The sequence below is a fragment of the Falco biarmicus genome, chromosome 5, assembly GCF_023638135.1.
Source record: "Falco biarmicus isolate bFalBia1 chromosome 5, bFalBia1.pri, whole genome shotgun sequence".
NCBI lineage: Eukaryota > Metazoa > Chordata > Aves > Falconiformes > Falconidae > Falco > Falco biarmicus.
In genome coordinates this window covers 15,658,197-15,675,043 of record NC_079292.1, presented here as the reverse complement: position 1 = coordinate 15,675,043, position 16,847 = coordinate 15,658,197, and the positions used below count along the sequence as shown (strand labels likewise).

The 16,847-nt window shown below is 38.0% G+C and overlaps 1 protein-coding gene across 4 annotated transcripts in view; it reads right to left on the bottom strand.

Annotated features, from left to right (window-relative positions):
• Window positions 1-16,847, bottom strand: part of ATXN7L1 (ataxin 7 like 1) — a 114,548-nt gene that overhangs the window by 79,363 nt on the left and 18,338 nt on the right. The window contains exon 2 of one of the 4 annotated variants that reach the window (XM_056339681.1): window positions 8,037-8,089. The exons of the other annotated variants lie outside the window; for them this stretch is intronic. The gene's annotated coding sequence lies outside the window, so the exon portion shown is untranslated. The remainder of the gene's footprint in view (window positions 1-8,036; window positions 8,090-16,847) is intronic. 4 annotated transcript variants of the gene reach the window in all.

The following is a 16,847-nucleotide window of genomic DNA, read 5'->3' as shown; positions in this document are numbered from 1 at the left end:
AATGTCACACACTTTCCATTTAACTTTATTCTCCCCCAAGTATGGTTTTCCTTTAGTTTTCCTTTTTTTACACAAAAATCAGTAGGTTGTTTCAGCAATTAGTTAGCCAGTATAAATTGCATTTTACCCCTGAAAATGGCAGAGTCACAGTTGCAATTAATCACAGAAGAGTTTAAGCTAAAAGAGATTACTGGATGTCATTTACTCCAAGACCCTGCTGAAATCACAGCTAACTTCAGGATCAGAACCATGAAGGAATGCTCAAGCTCATTTCTTTTCTGATGAAAAAAATGCAGGTCATGGATGAAGTAATCAAGAAATTGAGGAAAAAAGTAAAATTAAAATATTCAGGACAGAACTAACATAGGGCCAAACACAACTGTCATAAGTCCTGACTGATAGATATCCTTTGGATGTTAATACAAGGAACTAAAGATTCTGCATGCTAAAAAAATCAAGTAATTAATGAGAACAGAAATACTGGACTTTTCAACAACAACAATAATAAATGAAACACAATAGTGACAAAGAAAAAAAAATGCAGGGAAAAAACAGTAAATACATTTAACAAGAGTCAGGGCGGTAAAGAGTCAAGGTCATGACACCTTTTAAATCAGACCAGTAACTCTGAATGGTATGCTGCCTCCTAGGTTACAGCAAGCATAAGGATGCTGGCAATCCTAAAGAATGTTGGGAATTTTTCATTAATTACCGTTCATACAGGAAATACTACTCCCAATGACTTGGAAAGCTTTTGTACTACACTGTTTTATCTAGGTGCTTTGAAACTACTGAAGATGGAAGTGATGCCTTCCATTCCCAAAGACCCGTAACAGAAGAGAAAACCAGAAAAGTTCATGATTGGGAATTACTGATCTAAATGAATATTGCAGATTAAGAGTATTCGCATACCTTTTGTAACAACATGTGTGGAAGGGATTATAAAGTAAACTACACGTCATTGACACTAGTTTTTGCACAAGACACTATATATTAAATAAAAAGAAAAAAGAAATAAACATGGGAAAACATGACAAAGCTTTTCTTCTACAATTTGGAAGACTTTTATTAATTTATGTAGGCTATCTGCCATTCCAGTCTAAAATAATTTGGCAACACAGGACCAGAACTGCCCGGGCTAGCAGACTAATGCATCATAAGAATACTGGAGGAGAAAACCCACAACTCACAGGTCTAGAAAGTATGCCTCATGACACCAAGAAATCTCAGCTTTTTACATCTAAGACATCTAGAGGATAAGACAGTAGCTAACGTAAGGTTTTTCTCCTTGAAAAACCTAGTTCTTACAACTTGTTTATATGGAGGCATACAGCCCCTTACTCCTTGGAGCACGCAGAAGACAGCTCATCTGATTATGGTATGGAGTCTTTATTTCAATCTCTGTACACAACTCAAATAGAGCTTCCAACACCAAAAAACCTAGTAAATGCTCAGCTACTCTTCTGTGTTTGCAAAGGCATTTAATTTCTCCTGTAACAATCTTCTTTCTTTAACCCTGTATGACACTGAAAACAAATGCTGGTTTGCAATTTTGTGCAGCATCACAAGAATTTAAACTGATCAGTTAGGCACTGGTATGGTCCTTTTTGACGCCAAACTTCGTATTTTTGCCCCTCCCTTGTGCTTGTACTGTCAATTAACTGATTATACAAGGAGTCAAATTAGAGACAATAGTTTGCTCTGAACCAGGAGCAAAGTAACAACAGGAAGGACAAAAAACAGGTAAAGGTTTTCTTACAGTTTAATTTCATGAGTTGCCCTACTGCAGAACCTGATGAAGGCTAGCGTTAAGTGAGGGGAAGGAAATGGAGAGCCCAGAACTGGAGAGCAGGACCAACAGGATCAAGATCAGTTAAAACCACTGTGGAGCAGTGGTGCCTCTCTAGCTCCCACTGAAATCTGTCACACAGATTATGTATGCAATATTAAGGGAATACACGTGGCTCCAAAAGAAACTTTGTAAGAATAAGGCTACCTGTCCCTCAATTAAAGATAGCAGTAAACAAGTTCATTGATCTGTACTGTATAACAACACTCAGAAGCATAAAATCTCCTTTTACATAATTCTTTGTTTCTAACACTTCAGATTACTGAACTAATCTTCAAACCCAGGTTCTCACTTCATCACTTAACTTCTCAGTTATTTTGTGCAGTGTAACCAGACAGATTAACTTTTACCTTTTCAGTTCCTGAACACACTGGCTTTACCTGCCTGTCCTTCAGTCAAAGAGCCGCCTCATTTCTGATGTAAAGGATGTAGGTAATACTGCTAAGAAAAGAGTGCACATTAAGAGAGCGTCATATAACACTGAGATCTGTTTGGATGGTTATGAGAATTCTGGTTAACACCTTCTTTTTAGTTTTTTATCATCAGAGTTTAAACTACAAGGCAAATACAGACATTAAAGCTGCTAAAATATATTAACGAAGTTAGTGAACATTAGCATTTGGCTGCTGCAGCTAAGGGCTGGAATGACAGGGGATGGTCCTGGAAAGGGACAGCAAGAGCAGAGACAGACCGTTCACTGCCTTGGCCATGGTCTGCACCAGCCCTTCTCCTGCAAGTCTGCAAGGAAGAATTTGGGAAGTGGAACAAGGCTGAAAGGCAAGGCAAAATACAGTTTTAGCAGGGTGACAGGCAATAAAACACATGCTTGTAATTGAAATGGACATAACTGGATTACATAATATTCAGTTTTAACTAGGTAAGTGTAATCATAACATGAACACGAGGCAATTGTAACAACTCTGGTAACATGAAACTATTGCCTACAAAATTGTAACTATTCTTACGTTTCTCTTTCATTATTAGATTACACTTCAGGGAAATCATCTCAAGGAGCATCCTTCTCATGAACCTGGATTTTGAGTTGCCTCCCATTTTACATATAACATCATCTTCCAGGAGCTAAAGCAACTGCTTACAAAGTCTACTATTGTAAAATTGTATAAAGTCACTACCTGGAAAAAAATCCCGTTATGCAGTAAAATAGATACCAGTTAAGCATATTAAGGTCCAAAGTCAGAAACAAAAGAAAAATGAACCCCAAACCTTCTTCCACACCTCAGTTAAATAACATGCCTCAAAAATCAAGGTGAGCAAAATACAAGGAAGAAATAGGCTTTCATGTGTTTAAAAGCAAGCTAGAAGAGTCATGTAAATATAGACAGTATCTTCACTTAGACCAACAGGTAAACAGTTAGATCTGGCTTTTGGGCTTTAAGGAGATGGATGCCCCAAAATGTGTCTATTTTCCCTGCCCACTACAGTTGTTCTAATTAAAGATATCACCTCCAGCTACAAATTTCATCTCGCTTATGTCTGGAAATCTTCAGGACAGCAACAGTATTATTAAATGACAGCAAAAATTAAACTACTGAGGGCAAGGAAACATTAAAAGATACATTATTTATAAGGATCCAGACTACACACTCCATATCCAGAAGCAGAGGTGACACCCTGTTTGTAGAACATAGAGAATAACTATCCTGACTCCTGAGTATGGAAAGCATGGCAAAGAAGTCCTGATCAGGAGACTTTCTCACCCTTCAGAAACAGTGGATTTCCCTTAGATGCTCACATACATCACTATCCAAAACCCTGTACAGTGAGCATGGCTGCACACAGCTGTGCATACAAAGGATAGGGAATGTGCAGGAGGATTATCAGTCTCTGGATAAGAGTTCAAATTTCTCAATTTCCCATAGGCAGGCATAAGGGAAGGAATGGCTGGAAATCATCTTCATTTCCCTCATAATTCAAAGTAAGCATCATGCACCTTGAGTAGAGTGTCTCCATGAACTACTATATAGCAACAGAACAATTCTTTCTTCCTTGAACATATATCAAGAGAAGTCTCACTGCAAATGAGACTTGTCAGCACAAGTAGTATCCTTCATGGATGATGGGACTAAATTTCAGCTCAGATTGATGTATGGCTCTCCTGAATTTGATGTTTGACCTGTAGCAATAGTTAGAGGGTTGCACCACATACATACTTTCCCAGAGACTTCTACAGCAGGTGGACTCTGTCAGCCTCTCTGCTGGGAGAGCACACCTCGACACAGGAAGAGATAACAGGTCTACAAGTTAATTACAATAACTCAGAGAAATAGTGTTTCAGCTTTTGATTTTCTGGCATAAGATGGTCAAAGCTTTCTGATGCCTAGCCAAATAAACTAAAGAGGCAAGGCAACAACATAACAATACTGAGTAAAGTGAAGACCTGGAGATATATGAAATGCTGGTTGAAATATATGGGTTCTTTTTGAATTTTTCCTCAAAAATCAAGGTGAGCAAAATACAAGGAAGAAATAGGCTTTCATGTGTTTAAAAGCAAGCTAGAAGAGTCATGTAAATATAGACAGTATCTTCACTTAGACCAACAGGTAAACAGTTAGATCTGGCTTTTGGGCTTTAAGGAGATGGATGCCCCAAAATGTGTCTATTTTCCCTGCCCACTACAGTTGTTCTAATTAAAGATATCACCTCCAGCTACAAATTTCATCTCGCTTATGTCTGGAAATCTTCAGGACAGCATATTACTAAGCTACAAAAGTACTCAACCAGGACTCCTTCTCAGCTTTCACCTTTGGCATTTCAGCAGCTGATAATTGTCACAGGGCAGTAACTTGGTATTGCTGTCCTTCATTCGTGGAGTGATCAATCCTTTTTGGAGCCTGAGATGTTAACAGGTTTCAGAAAAGCATACTGGACTTCTGCAAGTCATTAGAGCCCTGAAAATCCAATTATATTAGTCTGTCTAGAGCCAAAGGTGAAAACACAGTATCAGTGAAAATGAGGGAATCTCTTGCTGGAAAGATGGGCCATTCAAATACTCCTACCAAGAGTCTGGCTAAGAATGCTAACGAGGAATGAGACTTCTTCCCTTTTATCTGTGATTAAGACCTTCTTCTTCATACCTCCACAGCTCTACAAAGTCTATCTATCCTAACATAGGTGATTGCCAAGACCGCCAAGATTGGCACCAATTCAGACAACAAGGCAAATGGTAGTTGAGGGAATGGAAAAAAAAGGCATTTCAGTTCCTTCAAAGCAAAACGTGCAGAATTTGAAGGAGACAGTTCTGCTTGACAGATGGGAAAACACACCTATTTTATGGTAACAGAGAACAACTATTCTTTCAGGAAGTTGTCTATATACAAGGCATTGTGGTTTATTACAGAGTCTGTATTAATGCAGGTTACAGACTGGTACCAGCAGAGCTGGATCTGCCTTAGTCTTGCTCCCGGAAGGCAGATTTAGTTGGAAGAACACTGCTAACACCCTGCCTAGCAGTCTGACGCTTCTCTTTAGATCCAGGTTGTTACAAAGCTTCCCTGTTCCTTTTGTTAAAAGGCTGATCTCTTTTCTTTCTGAGCTTCTTGGTCAGCACTTGGTTTGATCCCATTTGGTGCTACTTACATAAGCAGCAAAGCTTAGGCCAGAGTATAGTGATCATCAGAACACAGCAGTTGAAACAAAAGATAAAAGGTTGAGAATGGGCATGTTTAACTTCAGCTTAGGAACACAAGAAATTCACAAAGTACAACCTTGCTGTTGTGACAGGAAACTAGGGGAAAGCTGCAACTGTTATCGCAACCTCCTGACTTTGTAAACAGAAGACTTCAGCTTTCCAAGCTAAAAGAAGAACTGGACACAGTTAAAAATACTTAAGTCTCGCATACCAGTGGCAAGTGCTACTGCAGTGGGACCAGCAGCAGCATCTACTCCAAGAACCTGTTCCATGTGCGTAAGACATTTCCTCCTTATGGGAAACCAATTAAGACTTTTTAAAAGAAAGAAAAATGCAAGAAATTTCATACTGGAAAAAACGCAGGTCTTTCTCTACTGCAAAGCAAATCTTGCAAATATCTTCTAATGTTCAAATTTAGTTGACAATTGCTAGCTGACTACCTCAGAGAACAAAAATCCTGTGAGGCTATTAAAATAGCTGAGGATCAGCCAGAGTAACCAGAGAAATTTAGTTCTTGGTTCACCATAAATATCACTTCTGATTGTGGCTGGCTGAAGAGGTGAGAAGACAGCATAAAATACTGTCAATTTGTCTTCTATATCATAGCACAATAATCCTAAGTGTTCACTATAATCAATAAGTATTTACTAATGATGTAGCTATGCTATTATTTGATTTCAAACCAGCAGGGCTTCTACATGGACTTAGGGCAAAGACCTGAAGCTTCCCATTGTGCAAATGAAAATAAATACTTGATAAAATAAATTAATAACCCATCTGTAAACTGCACAACAGTACAACTGTGCTACAGACTATGTTTACAGTGGGTCAGAGTGAGTACTAAAGTTTTTTTCCCCCATTTGCTAAAGCCACATCTTCAATGATCTTACATTAAGGAAATGTTGAATACTGAAATGTGGAACAATCCCCCAGAAATCTTTTAAATACAACTAATTTGTAATACTTTATTTTAGTAATCCCATCATTTGGAATACCAGTAATGACATACTACAAGGATTGCACTTTTTCTTCTTTCATTTCCTTATTAATGCACACTAACAACAAAATGTTATCTATGTAGTAAAGCAGTCCTCAGGAGAAAAAACCCATGACCGAAACAACCCTTCACTCCTATTTCTTCTGTGCAGACTGCCATGAAACAGAATTTAATCCTCCAACTGGTGTTTTCTTCATAAACACTCAGCAAGACACAACTGGCACTCACATGCTGCTAGCCTGCAAAGCTGTATTATCTTCTGCAGAAGAGCAACTCTGGTTTAAGGCAGTACAACTGGACTAAAGCAGAGAGCTGGCTTAATTCCTGGCTCCTGAACAACATTCTTGCATGACCCCGATTAGATTTTTCTGTGCCTCAGTATCCCATCTCTAAAATCAGGATAATATGCTCTTTGTTTGCCCTGCCTGTTTAGATTGCAGCCTTTCAGTATTCTCTTACTATTTGTCCATACACTGTGGCCACAATGGGGCCCTTCATTTTGGCTGGGACCTCACTATGACTATAGAACAAGCAATGAATAAGATAACTTTCAGTATGTTTTAGAAGTGGTGTGTGACAATTGGGATGCTATCACAAAGATTTATTAAAGAAGTCTTAATAATGTTTAAAGCAGTGTTTTCATATCCAAGGGGCATATATAATTGCAGCATATATTCGTCTTTGTTGACATTTTCAAACAAAACTTTTGCTACGCATTTTTTATAGAAATCCCGCTTTTTTGAATAAGAACATGTGTTACTAGAAGTCCTATAAAAATGAAAATTTTCACAGCTTTTTAGCTCAGCTCTTTAATAACAAGATTATTATTGTTTTTATAATAAAAGTTTAATAAAGATAGCATCATCAGGAAAATATTTCTCAGACAATGGCTAATGAATATACTCTTCTAATTTTTCTATGAGAGAAAATATTGAGTAAATGAGCAAAAAATATTGACAAAAACAAAATCCCTAATCTCACCTATGTAATTTTGAAAATGCTAAGTATCTCATTGCTTGTCAACGTACAGGAAGAGTGGACCTACATGTTGTTCCCATTTCATCAAGTGCTGTTATGGGTGCCTTTACTGCTGTCATAGTATCCATTGCTGCTGAGGAAAGTCAGTATTTCTTTATACTCCACAACTCAGCCACCAGAAAGTCCATAGAAAACTCAAATCCAGTTCCTCACCTCCCAAAGTGTTCTGTACAGTTTTACAGTCAAGTCACTATTTCTTAATGCCAAGTAAGGAAAACCCCTGTTGCTTCAGTAGACCTAAGAAAAAGATGCTATATCCAGTAATAGAGCATGTTTGGTGTATATCATCTTTCACTACTAAGTTGCTACTTCAAAGCAAATCACTAGTAGTACTGTCCGTTAAATATTTGGTGACCACTGTATACCTAAGTTTGTTCAGAATAAGGTTGCCAACAGAAATAATCACAGACAGATCCACGACATCACTGGTACACTATAACAGAAAGGGAACTCATCTTCAGCAAATCACATCATAAGATACTATGAGGGAATTTGCTGTTTACCTGCTCTATAGTCAACTTCAGTTTCTGGGTCTGTCAGTTCTTCAAAAGCATAGCTAAAAAAAAAGTCAAACATAACTAAATATCTAAATACTTTGCATCTCAAAGCAATCAGAAGCACCCTCTGAAACTAATTAGCCATGACATTTACAACACATGCATTTTACAAGCAAAACAATCTTCAACATTCAAAACCTGACTGAACGAATTGAAGAGGGCACTTTCTATGCAGCCATGTATATCAATTTCTATTTTTTTTTTTCCTTCCCCCCCAATAATTGCCTAGCTTTTTGCAATCCCCACGTCCATTGCCAAAGGTGTTTCTATTTTGTCACTTCACTTCTCCCCTCAATAAAAGTCAAGGGCAAGAACATAAGATTATTATTTTTTTTAATTTAACAACTCTCTTCTCACTCAAGATGGAAAGTATCGGCTTGTTCTTAATCAACTGCTGGGTATTAAATGAAAACATTGTCTAAAAGGACACAAATAATTCTTATGCCAATTCTCTGTGCTTCTTCTGTATTGCCTCCTACACTTATAACAGCACCTCTCCAGGAATATTGCCTCTCACGTAACTTGAAAGTAACTTCTATGACAGACAGATAGACTTTCAGTACAATCATCTTTTTCCTTCACACAATTCCAAATGAAATTGATTTTATTCTCTTCCTTGTTGGCCTGCAGATTGAGGTACCACTTAAAATGCTCAACTGCACTTTTTTTTCAGTTAGGGGACTTTATGCCAAAGAAAAATATGAGAAAAAGTTCATTAATGGGTAACAGGATATGGAAATATGAATGAGAAACTTTTTAACCAAAATCCAAACATACCAAAACTTCATCCTAAGGCCACTTTGGCAAAACAGTAAAACAGACGTTAATATTTCCTGCAGATTGAAGTCTTTAGTTCCACTAACATACAACTCCAGAAAATAGCTCTCTTGTTTTAAGAATTCTCCTCTCAAGGGAATAATTATCCTTGCAAGTACAATCAGTCAAATACTTCTACTGTCTGAAAAAGCATACATACATCATCAGCTCTTACACTGAGATTTATACAGTACAGTTACATGTACACCACATTTTCCAGTATAGGAATATGCTCCTCCTGGTTAAACATGTTAAGTATAGAAAAACTAGTCTGGCAATGCAGCACTTTGCACTGGTACAGTAGTCTCTTCCGTATTGCAAGAGATAAAAGCACAGTTTTGCTCGACTAACTGAGCCCATGCCAAGAGCTTGCTGCACACCTCAGGGAGTGTTCTTGCTTCCAAGAGACACAACCCTAAAGAAGAACACAGTCACAAACAGCTTAGGTCAGTGCAAGTCTGTATGCCACTGAAGTGTCCATCAAATCCTCAATATGAACATCCTTAAGCACATGTACATGCTGCATTCAGAGGTATTCCCTTCCTTTCTGCTCCCTCCTTCTTCCAGGGGTGCTACTAATTAAGTTACAGTTTGTCACAGGTGCAGGATCAATCACAATTTAAAGCCTCAAAATAAAGCTCTGCGGTTAAAGCAATCACCCTATGAAGGCACAAACTCCGCTACCAAGACATACTCATGAGATTCACTGCCACTAGATGAAAGAAAAATGAGAATTTTTTTGTTGTTGTTGCTACATCAGGCAAAAAAGGCCTTAAGAAACTTGAGGAGTTTTTACCAACTAAGGAATAAGCAAAAGAAACTGTAAGTATTTCACCACTGAAATATCAGGATATTTCAGTTCTGACATCTTTCAAAAAATTTACAGAGCAAGTCTAAAGAAACCTGCCCATATAGTAGTACTGAAAAAGCAAAAGAAATTAAAAAGCAACGGAAGACACATTATTTTTATCTGTCAAAAAAAATATAAAAATCTGCAGTTGTTATGCTGCACAGTACCTATTCATAATACAAATCACCAGTTTAATATCATCACTCAAAGACATACTCACTAATACAATAAAAGCTATTAATGGGGCTCTTTCAATGAAAGAAAGCAGCAGTTTATTAGTTCAATCATGTTATTGTTCTGTTTCAATTTCTGCCATACTGAATACTGCACAAGTCATATTCTGACCTGCACCTATGTAATTCTTGCTGTTTAACAAACGAAAAAATTATGAAACGATTTAATTTTCACATTCTTAAACAGAGACTTGGAAAAGCTTTAGTTTTCTTTGGAGCTGGTTTGTTTGTTTCCTGGACAGGAGAAAACTGTGGCTTTTGGGGAATGAACTACTCAAAATACAGAGAGACAACTGTTTTTTCCTAATTATAGTCTTAAGTATATGACTACTGCAAGGATCTTTCCAGCTCACTCTTCTTCAGAACGTGACCTCACTTTCCATTTTTTCACTGCAGCAATAACTTATCAGCACTTGGCTAGTAATTCAGAAGGTAACTCGAATACCACAAGGTAGCATTTCTGAGGCTTGGAAAGTCTTTCTTTTTAAAGCAAGACCATTGAATGTAATCAAAAATCAGCGGGCTGATTCAGATCTTGAGATGTGCTACGCTGACTGAAGCCATCTGACCATGAAGGTAGGAAGTTGGCTTCTCAATGCAGGCGCTTGAGCCCAGTTCCCTTGCAGTGGGTACCTGCAGCTTCATTACTGTTGACACCTGACTGAGATTAGGATTCAAATGGCTCAGCCATTTTTACTGGGGAGCTAAGAACATCCTAGGAAAACACACAAAGAAAACTGCACCGAGATTAAAGCAAGCTGCCGAAAATGGGTCTGCTCATTGACTGTCTCAGGTTCTTCACACAAACATGCAAAAGGTCAGCAGCAACATTTGCTGACATGACCTCATCCCAGAATCCATGCTTTCACCAGCACCCAGCATCCCAGATAATCTCATCCACCTAACAGCTCACCGACATGAGCAGACCACTTAACACTTCTTATGCTGCAGCCCGATGCCAGTCAACTTTGCTTAGAAGGCATCTCCCTTCCAGCATTATACTATTCTGAGGATTTGGGTGTAGCAAAGCATTTACTAATTTATTTCAGCCAGCATTACAGTGTTGTGCTAGCTCTGTAATTGTTAAAAATACCAAACAACAAAACAGTTCTGTTTAAAGACTGATTCTTCATGTGTTTAGAATCCACTTTTTTTCAGCTTTTCTTCAAGTCTGCTGTGGCTACTAGTACTCCATGATTTACCTAATTGTAGGATCAGTGGAATAAGAGGTTTCCTAGATAGAGTCCAAGACACAAGTTTTCAGAGACACTGTCAATTCCCTGGCACACACTTGTCTTCAGCGGTGATAGCGCCTTGAATAGAGAGAAGAAAAAGGAAATAGAGAAGCAAAAATGCACTGCCTTGTCTCATGCATTTAAGGTACACTCCAGCATCATAAAGCAATAAAACGTCATCAAGATTCATGGACAGAGACCACTTAAGAGACCTTTTCACCAAACCCATTAAACAAAAATATCCTCCACACTATTACAAGGAACAAATTTTACCCCCATTTACTGTAACAGTATGGGTCCTTGGAGGGCTTTTACTAATTACCTCACAATCCAACAGACCTGTCAGTGGACAGAGGAGTCGCCAAACCCCGCATTCCTTCATTGCCTACTGGGAAAACTTTTACCCAGATTTCTTGAATTCTTACTGTCTTTCCTTGTACATCAGGAGCAATTATGTACATTGTAACTCCTAATTAAATACTTTCAAATTTACTGATGAAAAGCATCATACACGAAAAGAAGTATATCCATTATAACTTGTATCTTAATATATGTTAACACCTCATCTGCAAGTTTAAGTGTAATTACAATGGCATGAGTGACAGCTAATTCCTATCACAACATCTCATCTGGAAAAAGCCACTTTTCCAGAAGACTGAGTTCAACAAAATTCAGCTTCTGAAAAAAAAAAAACCAACCACCCAAACCCAACCCACAATCCAAACCCCAAAAAACCTAACAGAAAATAGCCTAAATACAGTATAGCAGCCATGTGAGCAAATATCTGTCCACTGAGAATTGTTTGCATGTCCTCCAAGTGGAAATGTATCGAGGATCAGAAGCAACCTCTGGAGCTGCTTGTGTGAGCTGAAGCTACTTTATTGTGAAAGAGGTACATACATACATATCTTGAGGGATGCAACATAGTTCAGCGCAGGACTGCACTGTGTATGCTGTTGCAGCACCAGACCTGTGGAAGGTACCTGCCTCAGGGCTCTTGGCAGCAGTTGGGTGAGAGATTAACGTGGTACACGGATTTAATGAAGGGTAAATGAATATAGTGTCAGACAGAATCCCTATTCTAACCAAAAGAGGCCGTGAAATTCTTTGTTAAGGAGGCTAAATATCTGAGTATAGAAAAAAATGCAGTATGCACTAACACCCCACTCAGCACAGTACAAGGAATGACCATATACATCTGTAAGGTACATATGTGGAGCATCCATCACTCACAAAACCTCTAAGTTAGTGATGTGCACCTTCCTTCTCAATCTCCTGTTTGATAGACGTGCTGTATCTGACTGGCATAAGACACCACTTGCTAAGGTAAACTCCCTGTTAATGAAGGTTCTGTAAATGATCTATTCAACTACTCAGCAATTAGATACCATTCTGTTTCTGAGATCATCATAGGTATGTTTTCCAACAACTTTCCAACAGAAAGGATATTCTGTAGTTATCAGAGCAGAAAGACTAAACAGTCCTTTTAAACAGGATTTGTGATAGAAAGCCTCTGCCTAAGTAGAACTCTTAAGCCCAGAATACGTTTTCTTCCACAATATTAAAATATGAAGCATCTCCAAAGTATTGGGCAGAGGATTCCTAAATCTGTTTCATACCTCAGAGTACATTTGCTCTTTCAAGTCTCCAAGTTCAAGTGCAGTATACCATTTGATACTTAAACAGAGTCCAAAGACTTTAAACCCTGTATCTCAATTGCAAGCATCAGAGTCCGGAATCTTTGTAGTTTGTAAAACTGAACTCTGTTTTGGTTATAACACGCTTCTGCAATATAAAAAGCCTACAAGAGCTGAAAAAAACCCCAACACTATCTATGGGGAAGCACATACTCTAAGTTACTAGGATGCATAGTTGCTACATGAGTATACAGTAGGAGTTAAGGCAGTCTGGATACCTTACATATAAATTTCTTTACTGATTTGATGAGTTTCTTTAATGTCTGAAACACTCCTTTATAAATTTTTCACTCATCACCTGTATTTGCGATACTTGAAGGACACTTGCAACATCTCTTTAGCCATTAAAAATTTTGTAATATTACATTTTCTCGACATAGTTTTAGGTTAGTGAATAACAAAAAAGAGATAATTTTTTTCTTTCTAACTGTAGCATACTAAACTCTTCATGAACACAAATCAGAACTTGCTAATTACAATTCTATTTCTTTAACGCTTAAGTGGAAGCAGTTTCCATTTAATGCACTAGCTGAATTTTACAGCTAACATTATCAAAGTCATCAGCGATTAAATACAACAATGCACTAACAATTTCAATGGAAAACATGGGCATAACTAAGATCCAAACCTAAATTCAAAATCTTAGTCTATAACAGCACGTACATGAAGTGAGAAGATTTAGTTTCATCTAGAGTTATATTTTACAGCAAGGAGAATGTTGCAACTATCTACCCACTTACAGCTTAGAAGCTGGCTATTTGTCTATCATAGTTATTTTGGTTCAGTATCAAGAGGGTGGCTACCAGAAATTAAGAGGTGACAACCTTCCCCCTTGTGAAAGAAAGGAGGAAAAAAAAACAAACCAAAGAAAGAGGGTGGGGGTGGGGAAAAAAAAAAAAGGGAGCAATCATGAAAAACAAATTATAATACAATAAAAATTGCTAGTAATCATTCATGCCCAGTTAATTATCACAACATGGCCCAATTCTTATTAGAATAACATATTCATGGCCAGTTCACAATCACTGTTTACATTCCAAGATAATTCACAAGTGCTTTACAACTGCATGTATCAATAACCTGACAAGGACTTTTATTCCTGTGTGGAAACAGAGGATCACAAAATGTCAAACATGTTGCAAAACCACTGATGAAAATACAAATAAGATCCTCTCTGCTACAATTCCACCAAACAGATATGCTATGCAAAAACAAATTAAAGCATTCCTCCCATGTGAATATTTCTTCTTTGCAAAAAAATACATTAAAATTTATGTAAATAATACAGGACTATTTTTTCCAGTTCTATCATCAACTGTATTTCACACACTGGGATTGCATTTCACTTTATTAATGTTGCAGAGCTTTGCCAAGGCCTAAACATATTTTAATGACCAGATTACTATATTATCATCATGACATCTGCATACAAGGATAAAAGGATCCCCTTAAAAATGAAATGCATTGATTTGACTGTGTGGCTTTCAATTACATTCAGAAGATGACTAGATTTTACAATCTCCGAACACAAATGAAAAAGAAGTGTTCTCATTTTCAAAACAGTCAATATTCTGAACTTTTAGGAAAGATCTTGGACACATAAGGTAAGCAAGATTATTCATAATGGGAGCTATCCTGCTGTTAATGAAAACTTTGTCCTCTATTTTGCTGTGCAGGGCACTGAACACACATACTAAAGGAACTGTAAGCCATCAGTAACCGACACACCATCAAAACTAGGAACACTTCAACCAAACAAAAACTTAATCATTTACCACTCTTCTTGATTCCTTCAAACAGATTCTGGTAATCTGCAAACTCCCATAGTATTCCCATTAGGCATATCTGAAGCACTTACACATAAAGCAAATTAGGCAAGAGGGCACACTATTAGCAAGGACACATCACCTGAAACTTAAGAAGATATGCTCCCAGAACTCTACCACTGTGTGAAATCCCCCCAGCTCCTCTTCCCTATCCTTCTCCAGGGTAATTTCCTCTCACCTCTAGCCCCCTGTGCCCTTTCACCTGCCCAAACCCCTCTAATTAAAAACAAACCTATGGCAGAAAATGTCAGGAGCAACTCAAAACCAAGTAAAAGAAGGTATCACATACAACAGCAAGTTCCTTGCTGCAAAATATCTCTCTGAATGAACCAACTCCATAGCAGCACTCTTGAGTCAGTATGCTCTCATAAAGAGAAAATAACGAACTGATACCTGCTCAAGTGACGGAAAGCCTCATTCAAGCCATGGAACATATACTGTAGCATCCAATTGCTACTCTGTAGTCTCCTAGGATCTAAGCACAAATTCTGAGCAAAAACTCCCCCACAATTCAAAGCTATCTGAGGTTTCAATACACTGGATAGTAGAACGCAGTCCACAGATATTCCTGTATAAATAATAAATTCCAAGGCAAGGTTTGCAGTGCTGTCTGGACAGAATGTAGTTTTTGCTAAGCACCTGACTTTGTTTGACTGCAAGTATAGCAAAATATCAAACACAAGAAAACAACAACGACAGGAAAGTTCAACTATACTGATGACAATTTTTTTACCCAAGATAGCCCAGTAAGATTGGCACTTTCTGAAGAGATACAGAAAAGCAGTTTTTCCTCTCCTCAAACAAAAGAAGAATTAAAACTTGCCAGTAGCAGCGTAAAGCTGTGGCTCCTCTCAGTTTCCATGTTCCTACATATGTACATGGTCCTCCATCCCCCTGCTTTTCAGAAAAGTATCAATTGTTACCCAAAGTGAGGCAAAAAGGGATGGAGCCTCTGTACGGATGCAACTAGATACAATGTAAATAATAAGATACAGATCTTTTGGGGAATATGGTTGAAAACTCGCCATGTGCTGCCATTACACGCAGCAATTTATTTTATTTTTTTTACTTCAGCCCCATACAATCTCCAAATGAAGACGCATTTCAGCAAACTACTCTAGCAACACAACCGGAGATTTATTGTATACGTTTGGAGCAAGTCACTTGGCCTCTCCATGTTTCTGTTTCTCCATCTGTGACACTTCACAGAAAGCTTGAGAGGCTTAATTTATTAAGCAGCCTGCCAAGTGCTTTAGAAAAGTGTGTTACTAAAGCATTAAAACTGTGTTCTTTGGTTCTGAAAGGGTAAATCGTTAAGTCAAACCAAAATAAAACCCACAATATCCTTAAAAGAAGGCTACACTTTTTAAATGTAGAAGCATCATGTTTACCTTATTTGCCTTTATACAACAAAAATCTCCAGACTACAGGTATTCTAGGACATCAGAGAACTCACTTTCTTCTGAAACCCCCTTTGCCTCCATTTACTGTTACACTCCTAAAGGAGGTGATCAGCAGAGAGAAACGCGTCAGTAACACCAAATGAAAGTAACACATGCCCAGCCAGACTCTCAGTCCCCAGGCCACAGGGGAAGACCTCTACACACCAAGGCCTGTCAGCAATCTTCAACTGACAGCAGATGTCAACTACAGCTTGCCTGATCTGGGCAGAAACAGTCTGGATGCTAATGCAGACAAAAGCAAACTGTTCCCAACACCTGCAAGAGACAACAGATTCAACACTGGCAGTGAACACTGTTTAAGCACTAGACTTCTTTCAAAGCAGTATCCACATGGAAGTTTTTTATCTATACAAACCCAAGGTTCAGACTTTTGCTCTTTTGTAAATGTTGCTTTTGCTGCAATTATCACTGAGAGAATTCCCACGAAGCCATTCCTAGCAAAAGAAACAGTCCACCTAAAATACTGACAATGGACAAGGATCATCTCAAAATACTGGCTATACAATACAGCCACATTGACCAACTCCCAAACACTAGTTCCACTTAAGAACACTTACGAGTATGTAATATATACTTTTTATAGATAAAACCAGTTGCTATAAAAGAGACAGCTGAAACAAAATAAGAAACTCAAGAG